Here is a 24,991-nt window from a genome sequence, read left to right as displayed (position 1 = left end):
TATTAATTGTTCATGTTAAGAAGGTTAATGTCAAACACAAAGAATAGCCTTTCCAGATATTTTTTTTTATGAGGATATCACAACAGGAAATGGCTAGTGTCTCAGCAAAAGGAACAGATGTGTAACATGGTGAGACAGAATGCCAGTCTGCAGCATCTTGGTGAAAATCTCAGCTGAACCAACCACATCTGAACTTTCACTCATACAAAAACAGGAACTTGAAAACTTAAAAAATTTGATTCCACAAATGTTACTTCTTTTTTTTCTCAGATTTCATTCTCAGTGTAGTTTGCAACCGTTTTTCAGAACAACTATTAGTGATTACAAATCTTAGAAACCTAGAAGTCTAGTTTTATAGCCACATTTTTATCCACAAAATGTACAGCTGAGTGTGCAAAATGGGTTGAGCTACTCAGTATTTTATTCTTCTCTGATTAAGTCACAATTGAAAATACCACTCTTCAATTTGAACACACAACCAAATGCCTGACAAATCTAAGTCAGATGCAAACTATTAAAATGCAAGCTGAAGATCCTCAATTTTTCATGTACTCAATAGGTCATCAGGGAATAGAAGTCTGCAGTATTTTCCATATATTACAACTTGACAGAGCAAGAAGAATAGCAATTAAGCCACAAAATGCTGTATCAATATATTCATTGCACCTACAAAAGTATCAGAGATCTGTACCAGAGATAGATACATTTAAAATTGTTTTACAATTAGCAATATTGCTTCTATGAGACTGATACCTAAATATTGATACTGGCATTGTTTAGGTTATGGCCTTTTGCTCCTCACCAAAACATTTCATAAAAATAGAACACTTCATCAAACTAGTTTTAACGTTTTGTCACTTCAGAAAAACAAAACAAAACAAAACAAAACTGAAAAACTATTCCAGCTTCTGACAACTAAAAATGAAAGCATTTTTGATGTGTAACAAGCAGTGTTTAAGGAACAGCTAAATAGTTTCCCTAGGCTGATGAAAATAATGAATTTACAGATTTTTTTATTGTTACTTTTCCAGCCAAAATCTGAAAATAAAATAAAGTAAATAAACAAATAAATAAAAGAGGAAACAGAAATTATTTCAGGTGGAATTTCTATTTTTAAGACAACTTTTTTTTTTTTTTTTTAACTACCACAAACTTTTCTATCATTTATAGGTACTTGAGTTATAGGTCCAGAATTAGAAGGGACCTAAGTAAATAACTTAAATGTAGTCAGGCATTGCTTACTGTATCCTTTTCTAGAAAACCTTGTATGAACTACTTTGATTCAAGAACTGAACTTCACCAGCTTTCTCTTGTGAACAGGTAAGGGCTATTCTAAAACGAAATAATTTTCAAATTTATGGTAAAATATAAGGATGTTATCCCTTTAAATAGTTTAGATACCTTGTAGAGGAAAATTCTGTCTACTATCAGGAGCTGTCAGAATTTAACAGAATTATCAGGGCATATATGTCACTCTGTAGGCGTGTCTGTAAATTAAACATGAATTTTGAGCCCAGAGGCATCTGTGTGAATTCCTCATATCCAAATGGTACCAGAAGCTTCTCAGACTTTCAACTCCCCTGCATGCTGTGGGCATCCACAATGATGTCAAGTACTCAAATTATTGTGAGTACATCTTTCATGATGACTTGGCTTGCAAACCACAGTGATAAACTGATAAGCTAATGGCATACAACCCTTTCAAAGTTACCTTATGAGGTTCAGGGGTGGAAGAGAAAAGGAAAAAAAAAACCCAAAGGAAACCAAACATCAAAAGAACATGGAGAAAGCAAGAGAGAAAGCAAACCAGAAAATTAAAACCTCTTCCAAGTGGACAGCTTGGGAGAGAAGCAACAACAGCCTCCGAATTAGTATTGTCTCTTAGACATCCTTCCCAGTCCAGGAGGCAATTTCCCCCACATACTTTTTGCTTAGTAGCTATACATTTCTCACCACGGCCCACTCAAACTGCCCACTGGGTCTACCTGCCCATGCTTGGAGCATGTTTGACCCGATACAATCAGTTGCACACTGATTGATTAAGCTTTATGCATGTCTGTTATAAGGTAATTTTTGTTGAATATGTAGATATTACTACTAGACTGTGGAGTTATAAACCAAAAGTTGTGGTGGGAAGGGTGAAGACGTCTTAGTACAGAGTTACAGACTGGAAGCTACAAGGTGAAGGAATGGAGACAGAGGAAGAACCAAACAATGTGAGTAGCAAAGGCAATCCCTTCCCACAGAAAACCCAGCATACCAGTGGTTCAGATTCCATGTCTGAAAAACCACAGGAAGATGAGCACTTGGGATGGGAGGCTAAAGGCACTGCCATAGCATCCTCATGGTGGGTCTGTGAAGGGTTGTGGAGTTCCTTGTAAAAGGCAAGCTACAGGATTACAGGAAGAGTTTTGCAGTATGACTTCTCATGTTGCAAGGCTGTATTGGGTTTACATGGCGAGATTTTGGTAGAAGAGAGGCTGCAGAGGTGGCTTCTGTGCAAAGATACCAGAAGCTGCCCCTATGTTGGACAGAGTCAGTTCCAGCTGTCCAGCTGGTTCCAAGACAGACTCACTTCTGGCCAAAGCTGAATCGAGAGGTGTTGGTAGTGCTTCTGTGATAACATATTCAAGAAGGGGTAAAAAAAGGCACTTAACAGCAGCTGGGAGAGGAGAGTGAGAAAATGAGAGAGAAACAGTTCTGCAGATGCCAAGGCCAGTGAAGCTGGTGGGGGAGGGGGGACAGGGAGGGGGCAGGGCGGTGTTCCAGACACCAGAGCAGAGATTTCCCTGCAGCCTGTGGTGAAGACCACAGTGACACAGGTTGTCCACCTGCAGCCCATGGAGGTCTACAGTGGAGCTGATATCCACCTGCAGCCCATGGAAAACCCCACACCAGTGCAGGCAAATGTGCCCAAAGGAGGCTATGACCCGCTGGAGAACCCATGCTGGAGCAGGCCTCTGGCAGGAACTGCAGTCCATGGAGAGGAATCCACACAGGAGCAGGTTTTCTGGCAAGATTTTTGATTCTATATGGGACCCACACTGGAGCAGTCCATTCATGAAGAACTGTACCTCATGGAAAAACAAATACTGGAGAAGTTTTTGAAGAACTGTAGCCCATGGGAAGGATCCATGTTGAAAAAGTTGGTGAAAGACTGAATCCCATGGGTGGTACCCCATGCTGGAGCAGGGAAACAGTGTGAGGAGGAAGGAGTGGCAGAGAAGAGCTGTTTTGGGCTGACCACAACTGTCATTCCCCATTCCCCTGCACCACTCAGGGAGAGGAGGTAGAAGAGTTGGGAGTGAAGCTGACCCTGGGAAGAAGGGATGGGTAGGAGGAAGGTGTTTTAAGAACTGTTTTTATTTATCTTTATCCTACTTTGATTGATTGGAAATAAATTAAATTAACTTCCCTAAGAAGAGTCTATTTTACCAGTGACAGTAATTGGTAAGTGATCTTCCTGTCTTTATCTCTATTGATGAGTTTTTTGTCATATTTCCTTTTACTGTCCTGTTCAGAATGGGGAGTGATGGAGTGGCTTGGTGGGCACCTGGTGGTCAGCCAAGGTTAACCCACCATAAATAAAGGCTGAGGCACTAAGTCACTCTGCAACACAGAGACATAGTATCACTTAGGTTGAAAAAAACCCTTAGGATCATAGAATCCAACCATTAACACTGCCAAGTCCATTACTAAACCACATCCCTAAGTGCCACATCTACATGTCTTTTAAATGCCTCCATGGATGTGACTCAACCACTTCCTTGTGCAGCCTGTGCCAGAGCTTGATAACCCTCTTGGTAAAGAAATGTTTCCTAATATCCAGTCTAAACTTCCCCTGGCACAACTTTAGGCCAGGGGAATTCAGACTGTCTTGTCACTTGTTACTTGGAAGAAGAGACTGACACTATAGTGCTGTCTGCCCCTTCCATCCCTCCACAGCTTGCTCATATATGTGAAGATATCATATAATAAAGCGAACGGTGTCCTGAACGGACTGCCCACATTGTGAGGTTTAGACACGCTCATGGGGAATGCTTCTTTTCTGCTTTCTCACTTTGCGTTGTTCTGCTTCTGACTTAATGATCTGTATAAAAGTGACTATGGGAAACAAAACTATTTTTTGTTTTCTTGTCCATTTAATAACAAAGGAATCCTTCTGCCTGTCCATTTTACGTGTGATTATTAAATTTCTTTTTAAAAAAATACCAAGAAATGCCTACATTTAGGGAGTATTTCTGAATTATTATTTCTATTTTACACATGGGAAGACTGAGGCTCAAGGACCTTTAGAAATGTAATTGTAGTTATACAGTGGCAGAGCCAGGAGTAAAATCAGGATTACCAGAGTACCACTCCAGTACTCATCCCGTTTTAAGAAATGTTAAATTAAGAGTTAATTTTATAGAAATTACACACACACACACACACACATAAATAAAACAAAAAAGACAGAAAGGAAGAAAAAGAGAAAGGGGAAAGAAGAAGACGACAACAAAGAGGAAACAGAAATTTTTCAGATCCTTTTGCAAATATATTCTCATAAGAAAGACATTCTGAAACAATTGTACAGTACCTAAGTCATGCTAGACAGACCACAGAATAAGCAAGCAAGGTTTTTAATGTTATATGCGAAAAAGGGTAGTCCTTGAAACATCAGTGGCCAAATACAGCTACAGCCTCTGGGTATTAAACTGCCAATAGCATGCAATTGTACAATATGCTTTACGCTCCTCAGCAAGATAATCTTAATTCCCCATTTCCTCCTTTTTATTTTTTTCTTTGCTCTTCCCAAACCTGACACAGAAAGTTATTCTGTTTCTGTATCACTTTCAAAGAAAATTCCAGCGAAGTCTCTAACCCCATATTGTAAAGAGCATTGTTTCCCACAAAATTGAAGGAAAATAGCATACAAATAAGATAGGATTTCCTTTCAGGTTTTTTGACAGTTGTATTTTTGAATATATATGCACAATACTTATTTTCACTTTCCTGCAAGATGATAATCTTGGCTGCATTGTATCTATTTGATGAATCTCTTATTTTTAGCTTGCTACTCTGACTGTGTCACCTGAAATCTCAGGTCACTGCCACTTGCTTCTCACTTTAGTCAATACCACTTAGCTGCCGTTATCAGCTTCGGGTATTTTCTTTCTTTTAATTTTCATGTATGTAATGGTGTTACTTGAAAGTGAAGATGTGGATTCTTTTGGGCTACCCTGTCGTGCCTCGCTTCCAGATGATGTTGATATTTTATCTTCTGTACTTGCTGGCTGCACTTGGCTCCTTTCATTATTTTCTGTTACTTGTTTCCCAGTGAGCAACAACATGATGAACTTAGAGACAAACGCTAAATGAATCACAACAAAAGAGATCCCCAAAGAAAGAATTGATGGAGAGCCACTCAAGCGCTAACATCAGAATTGGGAGAACAATAAAATAAAATATAAAATACAAATATAAAATACAAATAGAAGAATATCATTAGAAAAAGGAGGAAAGGAAAGAGGAAGACCTTAAACATTTAAAGAAGATTAAATATTAGACATTTATTTAAATGAGGCCACATATAATGTCCATTTCCTTTCTCATTAGTAAACCTATTCCATAAACTGACAAAACCAGTTTGCATTTATACACCAAACCTGATCATTTAACAATGTTCTAGCTTTTAGAAAAGATTAATCACCATTAACTTTATATCTGGTTTATATATTATACACATTATTCATATTATAAGTCTATTATTTTAATATGTTAAATTTAAAATGTTCACAATTATGTATTTCTGTATTATGTATTACTGTAAATCAGAAGTAGTTTTACAGGAAAGTAATAAAAAAATTAATTGTCATTTTTCATGCTTTCTGGCAGACACCACTTACTTATATAGCTGAAATCCCAACAATCTTGTTTGCTTTTTAGTCTAACACAGCTCTAGTGACAGATAAGCTGATATAAATTCTTATTCTGGCTTTAAGATTGATTTTATGTGAAATAAATAAAAAATTCTCAAACTCAAAAGAATAAGAATTTTCTTATTTTAGTAATGATAAAACAGGTCTATTATTTTTCATTACTTTTTCATCATACCAAATAAAATTAAAATGTCTGACGTGACCAAAATTGTGGGTTTAATAACCCAAAAAATAGATTAAATACAAGTACGAGCAGCAACAGGTTTTCAGCATTTTTTCCGTTTTCAGAAAGAAAACACTTTTTAAAAATGCTGAGAGGCATTTGGTGATAAGAATAAAGACGCTAGAAGCTGTTTCTGAATTTCATTTCTCAGTTTCCCTTGACTTCAAGCAATTCACTTTAAACTCTCAGAATCAGCTAAACTTAATGCATGCCAGTACTGTAAGCCCTTTCTTCACTTACTCACTTCTGCTTGTCCTCCTTTTTTGGATACAATAAATATACATAAATATATATACATATACATATATATAATAATAATTCCTATTAAATTTGAGTTAAACTGAAAAAATACTGTGTATGGAGTGAAATACACTGTTTTCTAAAATTCTTGCTTTGAACTTTAATCATCTATCATTTGTGATATATTTTGAGCTCTTTGTCTTATATAAATAATGTTGCTACTTAAAAAAATTATAGTGGGTCTACAATCTAGATCACCATTAACTTTAGACACGAGCAGAAAATAATTTTAGGCAGTCAATGAAGTTTAAATGCCTATGCAACATCATACACTATTAACACAAGATTTTGACAAGCTAATGAAAAAGCAGTGAAGGTATTTTAAATCCATGTAATTTAAGTAATCTCCCTCTTAAGTCTGACAGAACAAAATCAAAATAAGATATAATCACCCAAATCAGAAAGATAAAACCTTTAACGATCTATTTTGACCAACTACCAGTTGCAGCCATAAGTATTTTCTAACTCATACAAGAACATTTTTTCCCTGCTACTCAGAAATAACTAACACACTGAAATCCTAGGTTTAGAAGGCTAAGTATTTGAAAATATTGTGACATCTAATCCATAAAACTCTAATATATACTTTCTTATTCAACTATGTATACTACCCTTGATCCATGGATGAACTGTCTATCTGTTGTCCTTTATGCCAAGTAGCTTGTGTCTTGGTAAAATTCCAGCATGTTTAATTGTAATTTGAAAAATAAATATTACGCCATTATTTTGAACTGAAGAAGTCATTCTACTTCTTTTGTGCCTGAGATATTTGAGGTTTTCTTTACTTTGAGCTCTATTTACCCCTAGAGGTAGATGTATTTCACCAATTAGTGAAATATTTTATATTTTCTGTTTATGTTACAGAAGCGGCACAAACTGATTTAGGGAAAGAATTTTGAAATAAAATTTATAGCTATATAGAAGATAGATGATTAGATAGAGAAATGGTTTTCATGCTGAACATAAAGTGTACAGACTAACACTGAAAACACTGAGCTGAATAAAGTGTGTAATATGGATGTTACTGATGATGCATTTAATAGTCAGAATTCAGATCTTTCATACACTGTAAATGCATGTTTGCTGATTTCTTTCACTGCATACATTCACAGATTTTTTTTTATGTAATATGCATTGGTTTGGCAGTAGAAATGTGTCCATACAGCATGGGAAGACAATTTCACCTTAATTTTTCATAGCACGAGTTTGTCCCTGGACTCACTTAAGGCTGCACAAGAAAGTGTATGTTAAGACCTGTGATTCACCTGATGTGCTTCCTTTTGTACTCAGTGAGCACTAGCTGGAGGTTTGTGCTTATCTTTTAAAAAGCATCCTCAATTTTTCTCCCCAAGACACCATTGGATGCAGCTTCATAGTGTTTTCCTTTTCTGGGTTTGGGAGAAACCCTCACATTACAAGTAGTGCCAATTCTAAACCTACCAATTGCAATCCAGAAGAGATTTAATGCTGTTTTAAAAGCACCAGAGTGGGTGCAGAAACTATATAAATTTCTGCTTTTCACAAGTAAGTTTGCAGCTATATTCATGCATAGTGCAGCAGCTTTGCTTTTAAGACATGACAGCACTAGTGAGAGCTCTAGCTATTGTTAGCTAAAGCATTCTAATGATCACGTCAAATCTCAGCTAGTCTTAGTGCTATCGGTGCTGTCGATGAATAAAGTTAAATGTTAATCCTTGCTCATTTCCAAGGAAGTTCTGCCACCTACCAGCTGAAAATGCATGATCATGGCATCACAAGTCACTGAACTCAGTCAAAGTATGAGACTGATAGCAGTAAAAGCAGATAAACACTTAGCTGTAAGACTGTTGTAAAACTAATCTTGACTGATATTAAAAATGGGTTGTTTGGGATTTTTGCTGTTGTGGACTATTACAAAAATATAGTGGTTAGGAAAAAAAAGATTTATTTTAATAGCTATGATAACAGCTGATTGAACACTATATTCTAGTTGTTTTCACCAACAGGTATTTCTTCACTATTCTTTCTAAGGTATTGTCTATAAAGAACAAAATGCTATTGGCTAGTGTTAAGATAAAATTCACCATTAATCACTTCCTTTACATTTGAGAGGTGCGTGTAAAGAAACCCAGGACTGTGCCCTCAGGTTAGGCTTCCACAGCAGTGTGTACTCCCTCAGCACAGATATAAATGACTGTTTAAGGTGTATGTCAGAACAGGTTGCTGACCTGTGTGTCCTCCTTTAAAAATACAAATGAGTCTACCGAATACATGCATTCTATTTATGTACAGGATAGTGAATCAAGTTCTTAATTTGTTTGTGGCTTTTATTAACTACAATAAAATGCTTCTTTTAGGTATGATATAAAACCAAAAAGTGATTCAAAATAAATGCTTTTGCATTCTTTTAATATTTTTGTTTGTTTAAACCAGTTGAGGCATAGTATAACTATGAACCAACACACAGACCTTCTAAACTGCTAGTAAATAATCATCCCTTTCAACAGCTTCTTCCAGAACTCATGCTCTTGAACTAGCAAAGCCATGAGTCACCTGTTCATGCATAACACTGCTATTAAATGGGAAAGCGCATGTTCAGTAACTTCTGTTGTAGCTTTCAAAAATTTCATTTAACTGCCAAAAGGATATTCCAGCAGCTAGAATACCGTGGTCATGCTGTGCATCCTCCAGACTACAATGCCAGTGAGGGAAAATGCAAAGCGATAGTAACAAGGGAAATAGTTGGCAGTAGGTGCCACCCAGAGACCCTGAAACACAGATTCTTCCTCTCAGGAGCTCTACCCTGTCTGTGCATAAACTTGCTGACCAGGGTTGGTGAAAAAAACCCAAACAAACAAAAAAACCCAAACCAAAACCCAAGCAAATTCACTTGCTTGGTATCAGTCACTGAGAAATGGAATAAACCCAATACTATTTAAATAAGAAATGTCCCTGTTTGTGCTTTACCTCCATTTGCCCTCAGAAAGCCTTCCCTGCCTGCTTGCTGCCTGCCCTCCGAGGCGTACCACGCAACAGGCATCTACCTGATGAGTCAAGGAGCCTGACCAGGCATCTAACCTTTCATTAAAAAAAAAAAAATAATTCTGACATTACTACCATTTGTGCTATTACAAAACACATAGGATTTACAACTGCAACTTCTACTGAATTTACCATTTATCAATAGAGAAAAAAACGGTCTGTGTTTTAATAAATCATCTGTGTTTATTCAATTCCTTTGCTATTTTGACTAGCGCAGTCTTCCTCAATAATCATCTCTGAAGACAATATCAGGGGCTAATAGCTATAAAATGAAGAGAACAGATCACCCATAATGGAAGCAATAAAAAAGGATTGTATTAAACAGAAATTGCTGGTTTTCCCCCCGTGCAATCTACCAAAAATTAGGCCCCTGTATTTCATATTTCTTTTGCCATTAACATAAATCAACTTAAGCTTAATGGGGAGGAGTCAAGAATCCCATTATTAAAATAGATCTAAATGAATAGCACATAGACAGTGGTAATAATGTGAAACAGTTTTTCAGATGCATTTACTGACAGCATAACATGCCTCTGGGCATAAATTATTGGGAACACATCTTTTAAAGCACACTGAGATTCAAAGAATGCATGCAGATGCCTATTGCTTAGACTAAATTTAATCACCTCCTGCTTGTGACCATTTGGCAGCTTCAGGAAAGTTTTCTCCAGAACTGGCTCTCTGAAGCCAAACTAATAAAGTGCTAATTAAAGAAAGTACATGGAAGACATGAACACTAGGAGCCTGAAGTAATTGGCTACAAAAAAGACAGAGCTGAAACACGTCACTTTCTCTGCTGCTCCTGATTAGGCTCTAATTCAAATACCAATATTTCACTGCACGTCAAGGTGCTTTGGGAAAGATCTCAGACTTTCTCCATGGAGTAGAGGGTCTGCTACAAACATGATACAAATGCTTAAGAAAAAGATCTATATCTAATCCTGTGCTACCATCAGGATAAAGTTTGTGGCAGTCTGGGCAGTATACAGAAAGCTTTTATTTTCATTCCACAGTGGTGACTCAGATCAGATAGAAATAAAGGAAGCCACGATTAAAAAAAAAAAAAAAAAAAAAGAAGGCAAAAAATAGGTTCTGGAATAGAAACCATCTCCCAAGCCTGTCACAACTGAGCAGTAATTAATCTGAGGATCCTTTCATCTGCCTCGCAGGCAAAATGGAAAGGACAACTACTGACACTTTCCTGAAGAAATGGATGAGCAAGAAAGAAGTGAAAATCACTTCCTTCATTTTATTTGAAATGGGTTTTATTGTCCATTTCCTCTTGAGTATCATAAACTTAACTTTGATTGCTGATTACATGAGCTGATGTACAATTTCATTCTTGTTGCTATTGCTGCTGTAGCTCAATAGATTTCCTTCATTTCCTGAGAACAAATCCATTTTCTTATCTGTTTATATTATTATTATTTAATAGCAAGAGAAGATATTTTTGAGGTAAATCTATTCCACATGTGAAACAGGAAATCACGCAACTTACTGGGCAACCACTCACTTTATGATTCAGTAGAGCTGATAATTTAAAGGAAAATTACTTACGTATCAATAACCACATTACATTCATACATTAACACTATCAAGCTACTTACACACACTTATACATACTTACACATACTTAGTCATACATTTAGGCATATGAATTTAACAAGATATGGACCTCTGTTCAATGAAGTTCTTTAAACATATACTTAATCCCACATCTGCTCAACAAACCTAGGTAAATATATATATATAATTTGAAGATCGTTCACATGCTACACCAGAGATGATAAAAATAAGATAATTCTAAATTTTGAGTTAGAAAGCCTTGTTTTTGTTAAGGTTTTTCACTGCATTATTTTCAATAGAATACTGTAAATTAGAAAGATATCACAAGAAAACAAAAAATGCAGACTTGTAAAATTATGTGAATTATATTTTGTTATGCTAGGGATAAATTCTACTCTACTTTAACAGTACTTTTAGACCAAATAATACTTTCTCTTTTTTTTTTTTAAGTTAGTAAACCTGAATCCAAACTGCACCTCAGAAAATATGCAAAACCTCCTCAGTCTTTCAATACAACATGATAAATTATCAATCACAACCATTAAGAAAATGTTAACAAGAGAAGTGGGCTACTAAATGCTTCTAGCAAGGCATTTGGCACAGTTTAATATTTTCTATGGTTACTTTATCATAGTTCAAATTCGATTTCAAAATCCAGTATTTTTCAAGTATTAACATCTTAATTATATTCCTTTCTTCTGACAAAAAGCCCCAAAATATTTTATCAATTTTATTGTCTGAGAGTGATATTTATGTTCATGTTTGTATTTAAATGAAGGCAGGATCCTTAGAAGACAGTTTCCATACCAAAAGATAAAAGCAGTCATAGCCACATATTTTGAAATTTACAAAATACCAACTTTAGTAAACTCTAATGGCTGCCATGACTCACCTAATGGAGTTAACTGATAATTCAATCTTAAGGATAAACAAGAAAGAACAATTTCATGAATGTCACTCTTCACAAAACTTTGTACAAATTCATAGTGCTCACTAGTTTTGATGAGGTGGGGAGACATGATTCTTCATGATAGCACCTCCTGTAAGTATCTACTGCAGTGTTCACTAGATCTAATTGTATTTGAATTTCATTGACCTAGGTCTAATCCTCTCCTTCTGTACTTCCTAATCCTAACCCTTCTGCATTTTGTACAAAATACATAAGCATTAATTGGTATTGCTTATCCAAAATGAGTGCCCTAAACTAGCATCCCAAGGAGCTTCTCATAACCTTATCCTCTAAATACATTGTACTTAAATAGTTCTTGACATTAAAATAGCTATTGATATTGCAACTGAGAAGTAATCCCCACTGCCCTGGTGATAACTTGTTGCCGCATGAAACAAGTTTTTTGAATATGCCGATAGTACGGGCACTCTTCTGGGAAGTGGGAAACAGGAGTGCAAATTTCTTCAAGGCAGAGGAAGGAACTGAATCTGACTGAGAGCCAGTAACAAAATAGCTCAGTCTTCCAGTAATCCATTTTCTTGACTTCTTCTGCAGATGTTTAAAATACAGCTTGACATACAGTAAAACGCTGCATGAAGATCAGAAGGAAGTTTTCAACAGAAAGGAATGCCCAAAACTGTAAGCAAAGCATCAGTGAAACTAATTGCTTCTTAGCATTTCACTTTGGCAAGGGAGTAGAAAATTTATTCCTTTCTCAGCTTGAAGTGTAGAGATAACACATTTCTAGTCTGTTTTAGCCACAACTTAAATATTTTATTCAGAAAAGTTATGCAGAAAAAGGAGGGCAAATGCAGTTTCAAATCTAGAAATGGGAGAGCAAAGTACATTTTGACACACTGCAGCCAGTGAGGTGAATCCCAGTGAAAAGATTTTTCATCCATTCTATGCATACATTATATGTTTTAGGAGCATATTTCCTCCTCTTTACAAGACATAGTTCTTTTTATATTCGTAATACCAACCTTGCAATTACTGGAAAACTTCAGCACTAAGAAGAGGATGCGAGCAACTCTCTAGCACTATCCCCCATTGTGTAACAGCTTGTTTTGGTGTTGGTCTCAAAATAAATTATTATTACAGGAATATGAATGTCTAATGTGAATAGGTAATCATTACACTATTCCTTTTATTAGGTCAAGGCTAGCACGTACCTTCACTTGTCTATAGTCATAATAGATGTGGCTTCTAAAACAAGTAGCCTTTTAAATTTTTCACTGTTATTGTTTCACCCTTCTGGCTCTTTGTCTAGTTACTGCTGAATCATAGCCACCCAGCTGCATTAAAGCCACACTAGAGATTAGGCCAAGCTTGTTATCTCCTTGATATAAAAAACTTTGTAATAGTTCATAACTTACAATAAGAAAGAGAAAATAAATCCAAGATAAGAAGAAAGCTATCAGTATTCTTAATAATCATTTGAAAAGTATAACAAGATCATGTTTATTGGCTTACAGAAATCACTGTAAAGGGAGGGTGGGATCTCCGCCCTCCCCCCACTACCCCCCCCCAAGAAAAATAAAGGCTACCCCAACGTTATTTAACTGAAATTACCAAAGAAAAGGTGCTCTGTCTTTCTGTCTCTTCCCTCCCTCTCTCCCTCTCCACCCCATCCCTGGTGGGACAAGAGGCATATCCATCAAAACTGAACTGTATCTGCAAAATTACTTTAGATTTCACATGAAGACATTTATTTTAGCCTGATCATTTAATAATATATTCATCTATAAAATATCAAAAAAATCACTGTGAACAGTAAAAATAATGCATCACAGTCAAGGCTGTATGCAGAATCGGTTTGGTAATCTATCCCATATTAGTTGTAGAATAAGTATGAACAGCAGAATTAGATTAGATCCCGAAAACAGTCAAGTTTAATAATACCTGGGATTTTTAGTGTGTTTAAAATAAAGGGAATAAAAATACTGCTGAAAATATTTACATATGCAGCTATTGAGTCAGTTATGTGAAATTTTTTGTCATGCTATTTGATGCATGAATAATGCATTTCAAACTAGTCATGAAGCAATTTGGACCTGCTATACCAGTCAGCTTCACTACTTTGTTCCCCTCTCCTTTTTAACATCTTACTTTTAGTAATAATGTTAAGATTAGAAACCTTTTTTTGCACAACATCCTTATTTATTCTTCCATAAAATGCAACTGACTGCAGTAGAATTATACTTCAGGTTACTTAACTCTGTGGTCTTCAATCCATTTCGAAGAAGATGTCCCCATCACCCTTTATTTTTGTTGCACATACTAGAGTATGAATTAGGCTCATGAGCTCCAGGTGGTAGATGTGCCATGATCTTTCTTTGACCTATTTTCTGAACTACAGTTCTGGATAGACCTTTTCATTTTAATACTATATATAGATGCGAAATGAAGTAATCATTTGGGTCAAGAAATTTAGTGCCAAAAATTTGTGTCAGATTTCTATAATGGTGTTATACACAGAAGTTTAGAGCATCTGTGCTGTGACGTGCATTTGAAAGATGGTTATTGTATAGCATAATTTTAATGTTGGTTCCCAATGGCAATGTTAATCTGTAGTATGGATGCTAATGCCATACTCAATTGCAAGACTCACAGTGGCATTAAAGAGAGCAGACACAGGCACATGTATAGTTTTCATTAGGTTTAGTACTAATTTCTGTTGACATATAAGTGAAGCATGTATCACTTTAAGTAGAATTGAAACCTTACATATCATAACTAGTGCATTTTCAAATATAATTCTTATAAGATACCGATAATAAGACATAATTCAATTACTATTAAAGCAATTATTTGTAACCTCTTGGGCTTTGCGGAGAAATTATTTCTTTACATGAGGATTGCCTGCAGTGCAGTTAAAGTGAAATATAAATGAAAAATATTATGCTACCTTTAATAATGAATTATCAGTCTCAAAGTGGAAAGAGAAATGTTACTTTCCAGCAGCCAGAAGGCAGGTGTTCACTTAGCTAATACTTTCAGTGTTTAATTTCCCTGTTTTAGCTTCTGTTATTTCTCTACCTGTGCCTTATTCCCCATTCTTTTTCCATTCCCTATATTCCCAATGTAGTACTCATGCCCACATGCTTTGTGAAGCTTCTGCTCTTTCCCAAGCAAAAAATTTTGCACAGTAGAGAGTATGTAAAAAAAATTTCACTTGTTTAATTCTTTACAAGAGCACTATCATGTGATGCAGTATAAGAAAGCACAGGCATTTGTTGTTTCTGCTATTTCTAGAACTGTCCAAATTGAAAGACCTGCAAAATGTGTTTTCATATATTTTTATCTTTCTCCATCACAGGCAATCTGCATCGGGTGTGAAGTGTTGGACACCCTCCCCTGCATACAATACACCTCAATAATGTCTGTTTCTTCATTTTGCTTCTAGGCAACACCAAAGTTCACTTCTTGGAATATCTTTAATAAGAACAACCAGCAAACACTCCAACTTTTCAACAATTTCATGTTGCTAATGAGCATTCATATAACATTGCCCTAGCAGCCCTTAAATAAACCAATTAAATTAGATATAACCACTGTAAACATCTGTAAAATATTGACACACACACAGCAATTAAATCTCTTAGCAAAGAAAAATGCAAAGATTTAATGAAGCAGTTCACTCATACAGAAATGAGAGTGCCATGACCAAACAGCAGAAGCAATTGAAGAATGTGTTGATGCGGATCAGGCTGGGGAGATACCGAAGAATAAATTAATGTTAGAGCCAGGAATATGCCTACTGGTGGCCACGTTAAGCACTTCCTTTGTCTCTTGATGTTCTGCAAGGAAAACGAGTTTAGCTGGGCTTTAGAAAGACAGATAGGAGAAAAGAAAGACGGAAGGTGGCTAGGGATAATTAAAAGTGCAGTGTGTTATCTAATTACTCATTTAGACTTACTGGAGTGAGGAAGTTTGGAATGACGGAATAGAGGAGAGCTGGAGGAAGACCCAGCTCCAACACTGCTACCAGGACAGGTGCTCCCTTATTTCAACCTAGCGCTAACAGCAATTTCCTCACAGTACAGAAACCTCCTTACCCCCAACATCCAGTGCTGAGCTCCTTCAGCCCTTCTAGAAACGTGCATCCAGGTTTCCTCTGCAAACAGCACTCATTCTGGTGAGATGCACAATTGCACAAATCACTGGCTTCCTATGTGCAAAGACAGATATTATTTTTTTTCCCACAGAGAAAAAAAAGGAAGACAATACACTACTTTCACTGTATAAAAAGTCTTCACAAGAATTAGCCTTGAAGGGAAGGCCTGAACCAGAAAGTGTCATCCTCAGCTATTGCAAGTATTTACTTCATATAATCCTCTTAAATAAAGGTCATCCAAACCCATTTTAAAAATGGGCTGCTTTTTTGCCCTCACTATGCTGTTTGGAAAATAATTCAGAATTTCATTGACTGGATATTTAGAAAACCTCCTGTAAATCTATCCATGACCAGTTCAGAGTAATGTATTCTTGTTCCAGCATAGTCCTTTAGTTTATATAACTCTTTTTCTCTGATGTTTGCTCCCTGAGGTATTTATAGGGAGCTTTCAGCTGAGTGAATTCAGTCAAATACTTTTAGTCTCTGCCAATAAGAATAATTATTTTTCATCATGATCATCCTAGAAGCCCTTTTCTGCATTGGCTCCTGTATGACATTATCCCTCTGGAATACCAGATGCACACTGTACACTGGTCTTTAGTACAATACCCTTAAATACCTCCCTAATTCTACTGGAAAAAAATTGCTTGACATATCCTAGGATTGCATTAGCTTGGAAATACACAACTGCTACTGTAGAAAACTACAGAAGAAATATTGGCATTAATAATTCATGTGTTCATTATAAATGTACTGACCATAATAGAATATTTTAGTATTAATTCTAATAACCAGAGGATTGCCTTCTGTTGAACCAAGTGAATCTGTTAAAGTATCCTTGAAATGAAAAATCAGTCTGAAATTCAAGCATTCAGACTCTGCAAATCCTAACTTTAACCTTCATCCTCAGTTCTGGTCCCTGCTCACTTGGCATTGAGCATGAGATTTAGCTGCTCAGCCCCTGATTTCCATAGGACTGATTTCATGGTAATGTATTGCTTAACATCAGTGTTCAGTCAAAATCAGGCTTTCCTATTGAAACAGAAGACAGCATTTTCTGTGTAACGTCTCTCTTTGTAATGTTCTCATACTGGAAATGCTGACAAAATTAACAAATGAAAACAACAAGCAATTGGGCACTACTTCAAGAACATTTGAAGCAGTGGCAGCTTTCAAGGCAGCAGGGAGAACTTCTGTCTTTCTATTCCCAAGATCAGGGAGGATTTTGGGGCAGCGTTAGCTCTCATTACAATTTAATGTCTAGTAGTTGCCAGGCGGAACGGTTTCTTATGGGCCGTGTCAGAAACTGGCATGCAGCATGCTCCAATGATGTCCACTCTGGCAAGAAAAATTATGAAGAGCTTGCTGTATCCCACACGTAACCCATAAAGAGAAATCTCTAGTCACGCTAGAGCAGTTCTTGGTGCTCTTTTCACTTAAGCAACCAAGGATCAGAACCAATATATCAACCAGAAAAAGTTCCTGTGGAAATTAAACCTCTGTTCTATTCTACCACATCAAGTTCATTCATTTCAAAATACCCTGTCATTAAAAAACAAAACCAAAAAACCTAAACCCAACAAAAACAAAACAAGAAAGAAAAAAACACAAACAAAAAGAAATTAAAAACTTGGTGTGCATGAAGGTTTCCTGGATCCTCAACAGAAATGTACTAATCACATAATCCTCTGTGCCATTCTTAGCAAACAGGGGATTCCAGGCAAAGCTCGAAATAGGAGAATTAATATTCTAACACTTAATAATCTTAGCAGTTGTAACCCAGTGTCTAATATGTACTGTGGCAATGAACCAGTAAAGCCCATGCAACAGGAATGCCCTCTGTGAAAAAAAATCCCATCCCTCAATTTCCACGGAGCTCAGGTAACAGGAGTATCCATATACTTTATTTCTGTGCTGAGACTGAATGTCTTGATATTCACTGAGAAACAGCAAGCCTCAATGAAGCAACCAATACCTACTTACTTCCATAAAATATATGTACCTGAATGCTACAGCTTTTGGTGTTTCATCTGTTACTTGAAGGCAGCACGTGTACTCTCATAGCCACAGGATAGTTAAGGAGACAGGAATCTATATTAAATAAAATTCTACCTGAAACTAGGTTGGACTGACTTCTCATTGTTCCTTTATATGGTGTGTTAATTTACAACACTGTTCAAAATTGATACAGGAAACCTGAGCGGTAAATTTGTGATTTCCTTTTTACTCTCACACAAGAAACACACAAAGAAACAGCATCTGTCAGCCCACAGGCTGGCTTAATGTATCCAAGATTACCTCATTCATGATTCATTTAGAGTGATAACTCTCCAGGTTAACGAAGATGGAAGTCACTGTTAAAGTGTTTTGGTTGTGGCAAAATTAAGGTTCGTTCAGGTGCCCCTTTCCTCAATGTGAAAGTGTATGAGAGCTCTGTTTTTATGCTAACTTTGACAACAAGGTTACCAGCTACCTCTTTTAAAACTTCTAGGATACTTGCAGAATAACTGTAGGACTCATCTCTCTCTCTTAACCAATACATACACATCCCCATGTATAAGCAGCCCACCTATATTTCACCAAGTACATCCGGAAAAATGTCTTTATTTATTTCCTACTTACCTGTGAAAATTTAAGGAGATTCTATATATTCAGCTCTTGAGCAGTATTTTACTGGTTTCAGATATTATTTCCTGAATTTACAAAATACTTATACCTTTTACCTAAGAAAATTGAAATTATACAGAATTTTCATGATGTGGAATTTGACCATGCAGTACAGAAAACTGCTAAGAAAGAAAGCAAAATATTGTCACCTCTCAGAGGGACAATCTTGTTTGTACAATATCACGTAAAACTGCTGCAAGAAGATTAACAGAGCACTTCTTCCTGTTTCCCCAAAAGAGTCTGTTTTAAAATAAAAGCATTAATAATATTTGAGACACAGTGAAAAAGAGGTAATGACCTTCCTTTACAGATGAATAAAACTAGACTGTGAAGGGAGGAACACTGGTACTGTGGCAGGTGGCCTTCTTTTAGGTCACCCATTGAGCCTCTGGAGAATACAATGAAGAAAACTAGAAAAGACTGAGAACTTGAGAAAGCCTTGAAAACAACCAGCCTCAGGTAACAATCGAAAAGTCAGGCTTGGACTTCATCACTGATTTTTCGTCTGGTAACTGATAGCTGTTGCTATGGCAGCACATTTGCCTAGCACTCTCCCCTCACACACACACACACCCCTCCCCCAAAAGAGGAAGAGCATAAACTCAGATAGACAATAAAGGAAAAGCACTCAAGAAGACAACAAAACATTCTGTAAGCTTCAGTCTACAAGATTTTATGTAAAACAGCTACTGCAGGATTTCTTTCACTTACTACTCCCAAAGGTAAACGTCTAAACACAGAGTTTTGCAATTAAGAGAGTATATTCAAAGATATCTATGCCTTCCACTTGGTATAGATGCTCTGTATAGCTAAGGAAATAAAAGTGTATTGGCAGACTTCTGAAAAAATGCAAAAAAGTATTTCTTAATTATCTGGGAGTTCTGCAAATCACCCCACTTAGTCCAACATTTTAAATACGGTTTTAAGAACGTGACAATTATATTGTCATTAGAATAAACAGAATTTTTAAGCCAAAATTTGTTCGGAAATATAGTCTCTACATACCATTTCCTCAGTTTCTAATAAGAACATACACTTTATTCTTATGTGAGATCTTATTTATTTTTTTAGTTTTAGAAAAGAGAAAAAAGAAAAGGCAATCTATAAAGGCATTGCAAAATATATGTTTTATTTTGCCCTCAGGAAAGTAATTTTCCAAACATAAATCTAAAACTAATTATTAGAATCTCAAGTTTAAGATTTTCTCCTGCAATGTGACATCGCCTGGTTCATGTCCTGTAATAAAGCCATATTTCAGTTCCATATTGCTGTAACTTACTTCATCTTTTTATCTATATATTTACATATAGAAAAAGATCCCTACAGATAATTTTTGAATTTTCAATCCTTTTTTTTTTGTAATATTTGGTGTAACAGATCATGTGTTGTTCAACTGGAACTCTAGATTAATGACTGAATCATAATTTTAGTCAAGAAGACATGATCAGTATCATCTCATGCACTCCATTAACATGCTTAGACTTAGACAAAATTATCTTGAAAATTTTTGCTTGTTTGCTTGGGCTGGATGCCTGACTAGCTTTTCCTCATGAAGGTCCAGATTTCTACTCTCATCTAGCTGAGACATTGCTTCTTGCAAGACCAACTCTGTAGAAGAGGTGTCCCACAGAGCCATACAGAACAGGAAGATTTGCTGGGCAGCTCCTGCCCTGTTGCTGCTGCTATTGCTGAGCCACTTGGTTTTACATTGGTTGAAGGATCTAGCCAAAGGAATACTTAACGGCAGATTCTAAGTGAAGAATTTGCCCCGCATTTGTAAAGGGAAACAATCTACAAGGAAAATCTACCTCCTTGGGGAAAAAGACAGTTTAAAAGGGAAGTAAATAAATACCATACATGTCATTTTTATAAGGTTCATCATGTGCCAGCATAAATCCTGATAAACCACCCAATATAATTATTTAGCAACAGATCAATTTCCAATGATAGATTGCCCTAATGTCTGTATAATGTCTAGTTGGGGTTTTTTTGTTTTTTTTTTTTTTTTTTTAAATGCTATAAAAATACGAGGCTTTATTTCAGGGGTCCTCAAACTACAGCCCGCGGGCCAGATATGGCCCCCCAGGGTCCTCAATCCGGCCCCTGGTATTTACAGAACCCCCCCATCCCCGTCCCCACCAGGGGTTGCGGGGGGGGGGGGGGGGGGGAAACCAAGCATCCGCAGATGACTGCCTGCCACTTCATCTGCGCGCCACCCCCCCCCCCCCCCGTTTAAAAAGTTTGAGGACCCTTGCTCTATTTGATTTCTCTAAGAGTAGAGGGAATTCCAACCAACTCTATCTGGATAATAGGAGACAATAAACAATTCTGTCTTTGCAACAGTGAAACATCCATGTGAATGTTTTTTGTCTTTAAAAGGTATCTTCAAAATAAGCTAATATTAAGAACTGATTTTAATATCTTTACTCTTGATATTCCATCTTCCAAAATGGAAAACTCAAAGCAAGTAATGTACTAACAAAGTGAAGTTCAGATCCTTAAGCTTTTTAAAATTTTATGTTTCTAAAAGGTCCTGATTACTTTGGAAACTTCTATTTAAAAAAAAAAAAAAAACAAAACCATAAATTTCTCAACATGTTCAGCCATTAACTCAAAAGTAATAAAAATGCAAGAGACTCAAAGGGCATCTGTGACTGTTTATGCTTCCTAAGACTCATGATCTCCTGATTTATATTTTCCCAGAGACAGGAAAAAACATAGATCAAAAATATCTAAGGCCAATCACCATCTGAAGATCGTGAAGGCTAGCACTGAGCAACAGTATGTCAAACCAGAAGTACTTCAATTATCCCAATCTTGAGAACAAACACAATTCTCTTTCTTGTGAGAGAAATTATTTTAATTGATTACCCATATAGTTTGAAACTGTCAGTTGTGCATCTTTGTGGTTGTGGTTCCATGTGCATTTGGGCTAACAACAAAATGAGCAGGGAACTGAAATTCATCTATCACTTACGATTTGAGGATTTTGTCACCTCTGAGTCTCTGCAAGATCAGTTCAATTAAGAATAAAATTTAAACCTTTTTAAAATGTAGCTGTAGTGCTGATAAGTCTTGCTCAAATAAACCTGCTAAGCAGCCTTTGGGGAATATGACTGCAGGACGGCTAGCCATACCTAAATATAGCTAACAGTGTGGTTTCATTTTTCACACAGGTCGTACATGGCCCTCGGCACTCACAGATCTCTACTTCATACTGTGTCTTTGTTGATATTGTTTCTCAGATATCTAGCTCTAAGAGTATGTCTAAACATGCTGTGGTTTCAACATGGTCTGCTCTGGGATTTTAAATTCTGCACTGCAGCTCTGATAAAGGAATTCCAATGGTCCCCTCTTGGTTCAGAGGACCAAGGACTCCATCAGTATAAGTCTCATGTTTGGACTGAGATCCTTAGCCTGAAAGCATCAATTTGAAAGCCACAATCATTTTTCATCTGTTTTTGCTAATTATCTGCATGGCACTGTTGAAAACAAGGCAGAAAATGTCCTTTTGCCATTGTATGAAATTTCTACAAGCTAAAGCACTGTGTGTGCTTTTGTTCCTGGCATCTCAGAAAAGATACAGTAGAGCTAAAGAAATTGTAGAGAAGGCCAAATATAACGAACAAGAATGTAGAAAAATGCCCATACCAGGAGAGAATAAAAGGATCATTTGGATATCTTCCATCTGTAAAGACGACTGAAAGGGCATCTAATTGAGATGTGCAACATCAGGAATGTAATGAGTAACGTTTATGCAGAACTGACTTTCATTAAAACTTGCAATACTACAATTAGAGTAAAACAATACAACTAGTAGAGATTCAATTTAAAATTAATAAAACACAGCACTCTTTCACACAGGGGGCAGGGAACTTCTGGAATTTCCTGGCGCAGAGGTCACAGCAGCAGACAGTATCAGCAGGATAGAGAAGAGATGAGACAAATCATGGACAATAGCTCCATAAATAGATAGTGAAAGAAGTAGAAGAGGACAGTCTTTGCAATGTCCCCAGTCAAATCATCAAAGTTGCAGTGGAGCTTGAGGGTCAGCAGAGCACAGAAAGAGACCAAGCTTGCGTGCTTTTCCTAAACACTCTCTGCTATCACCACTGTCATAGACAGACTTGCAGAGTAGATGGTATAACATTCTCTCCTTTCTGGTATTCTTATACCCCACCCTGCAGAAGTCGTCAGTGAAATCAAGCATCACAGTCCTAAGCAATAAAGGAAAAAATGAGAGAAATAAAACAAACTCTGATCCAAACTACTGGAATAGGAGAACCAAGGATGGACTTATGAGCAAGGATTAAACATTAGACCAATGGCAATACTAAAAAAATTTTGGTTTGCTTGTGTTTTTTTATTCCTGGCCCTATTGCTCCGCTGGCAACATCCTACTGTCTGTGCAAGTAACGACACAACTTCCAATGGCACAAAGTGCCGCAGAGTAGCTTTAGGAGCCATCAGGCAGAGCATGGAATGAACATTTTTTATCATTTGGGTGGTTTGGGTGTTTTTTGTTTTTTTTTTTTTTTTGTTGTTTCTTTATTTCCATAGAACCCTATCAAACTGTTTCTCTGTTTTTCTCTGCCTTTTTAAATTTGATTTTTTTTTTGTCATGAAACTTTCTAGTACAATTTTTTTCAATCTTTACAAAGCAAGGAAAAGTGATTTTCTTCCAAAAGTTGAAAATGTCATTGAAATCAGAGTATAATAGTTCCAATTTTGGTATTTTCTTCTGAATAGAAGCAATAACAAAAGATAAAACGAGAAGGGGGAGGAAAACCACAGGTGTACACAAAGATGTGTCTGTTTAGTGATGCATACAGGAAGAAGAGAGGCAGGAAAATGGGGGTATAAGGAAAAAATAACTGAGATATTACAGACATGGATGATGGCTGAAACTGGATAATTCTGACTTTATTAAATGGGATATTTCTCTACCTCATATACTAATGTAAGCTTAGAAATAGGTAGAAGGAATCATTAGAAACATAGAAAGTAAACCTGTGGAGAGACACCAGACTCCAGTAGGTGAGAAAAAAAGGAACAGGTAAGACAGGACGACTGAAAAGAAACACACCAAATGCACAAAGCTTCAGAGAACAGATGCAAAACTTCGTCCTTTTGATATATGAGAACATCAAGGAACTGCAGTAAAAGCAAGTAAAGACGAACTTAAATTTCATCAAGGAAAAACTTGTTTTCATAAAACGCATGATGAAGTCCATAGAATGTTTTATTTTTACTGGAAGTGTAGTTTTAAATTGTACTTCAATCTTTATTCCCCCTCAGAAAAACAAAACCCAAAGTAAAAATTGTAATATCTTAAAAAGAATCTAAACCATGGGCAAGTCTTCAGAGACACATTTATGGAGTTACAAAATTTTATTTTTTTTAATATTTAAAATTTTAGAGACCCACTAAAAAAGGGTTATGAAAAAGATTTAAACAATGCATAATGGAGTGTTATTCATGATCTATCACAGTGCCTTTGTAAGAAGGCTACTTCCCGCTTGTTCACCTTGAGTATTCTTTCAGCTTCTTCTGAAGGATTTAGGACTGCCAGGGGTAGGAGACTTGCCTAGACTGACAACCTGTATGATCATGTACAACAGTTCCTGTGATTGAGGCAGCCAGCATGGCTTCACCAAGCATAAGCCTTGCCTGATCAGCCTCGTGGCCTTCTATGATAGAGTGACTACATCAGTGGAAAAGGAAAGAGCTGTGGTTGTCATATCTCTGGACTTTTGTAAGGCCTTTGATGTGGGCCCCCACAGCATTGTCATAAATTGGAGATATGGATTTGATAGATGGACTGTTCTTTGGATGAGGAATTGCTTGGATGGTCACATTCAGAAGGTAGTGGTCAATGGCTCAATGTCCAGGTGGAGATCGGTGACAGGTGGTGTCCTGCAGGGGTCCCTATGGGGACCAGCACTGTTTAATGTCTTCATTAATGACATAGACCATGGGATCAAGTGCATCCTCAGCAAATTTGCAGATGACACCAAGCAGAGTGGCACGGCTGACATGCTTAAGGAACAGGATACTATGCAGAGCAGAGGTCCTCAAACTACAGCCCGGGGGCTGGATTGAGGACCCTGGGGGGCCATATCCGGCCCGTGGGTTTACAGAACCCCCTGCCTGCCACCCCCCGCCGGGGGTTGGGGGGGGGGGGGGGGTAACCAAGCAGCTGCAGATGACTACCTGCCACTTCATCC

General features: G+C 36.8%; 1 long non-coding RNA gene across 2 annotated transcripts in view; it reads right to left on the bottom strand.

Annotated features, from left to right (window-relative positions):
- LOC129735745 (uncharacterized) overlaps positions 1-18,927 on the bottom strand; it is a 41,122-nt gene extending 22,195 nt beyond the window's left edge. Inside the window, exons 1-3 of one of the 2 annotated variants that reach the window (XR_008731587.1) lie at positions 18,720-18,927; positions 16,039-16,151; positions 13,626-15,780 (exon numbers count right to left, since the gene is read on the bottom strand). This is a non-coding gene — a long non-coding RNA (uncharacterized LOC129735745). Of the gene's footprint in view, positions 1-13,625; positions 15,781-16,038; positions 16,152-18,719 lie in introns of those variants that run through there. The other variant, XR_008731586.1, reaches the window with a different exon arrangement.
- Between the last annotated feature and the right edge of the window lie 6,064 nt (positions 18,928-24,991).

The sequence above is a fragment of the Falco cherrug genome, chromosome 3 (genome assembly GCF_023634085.1).
Source record: "Falco cherrug isolate bFalChe1 chromosome 3, bFalChe1.pri, whole genome shotgun sequence".
NCBI classification, from domain to species: Eukaryota; Metazoa; Chordata; class Aves; order Falconiformes; family Falconidae; genus Falco; species Falco cherrug.
Note: the sequence above shows the minus strand (reverse complement) of the source record. Positions and strands in the feature narration are given on the sequence as shown.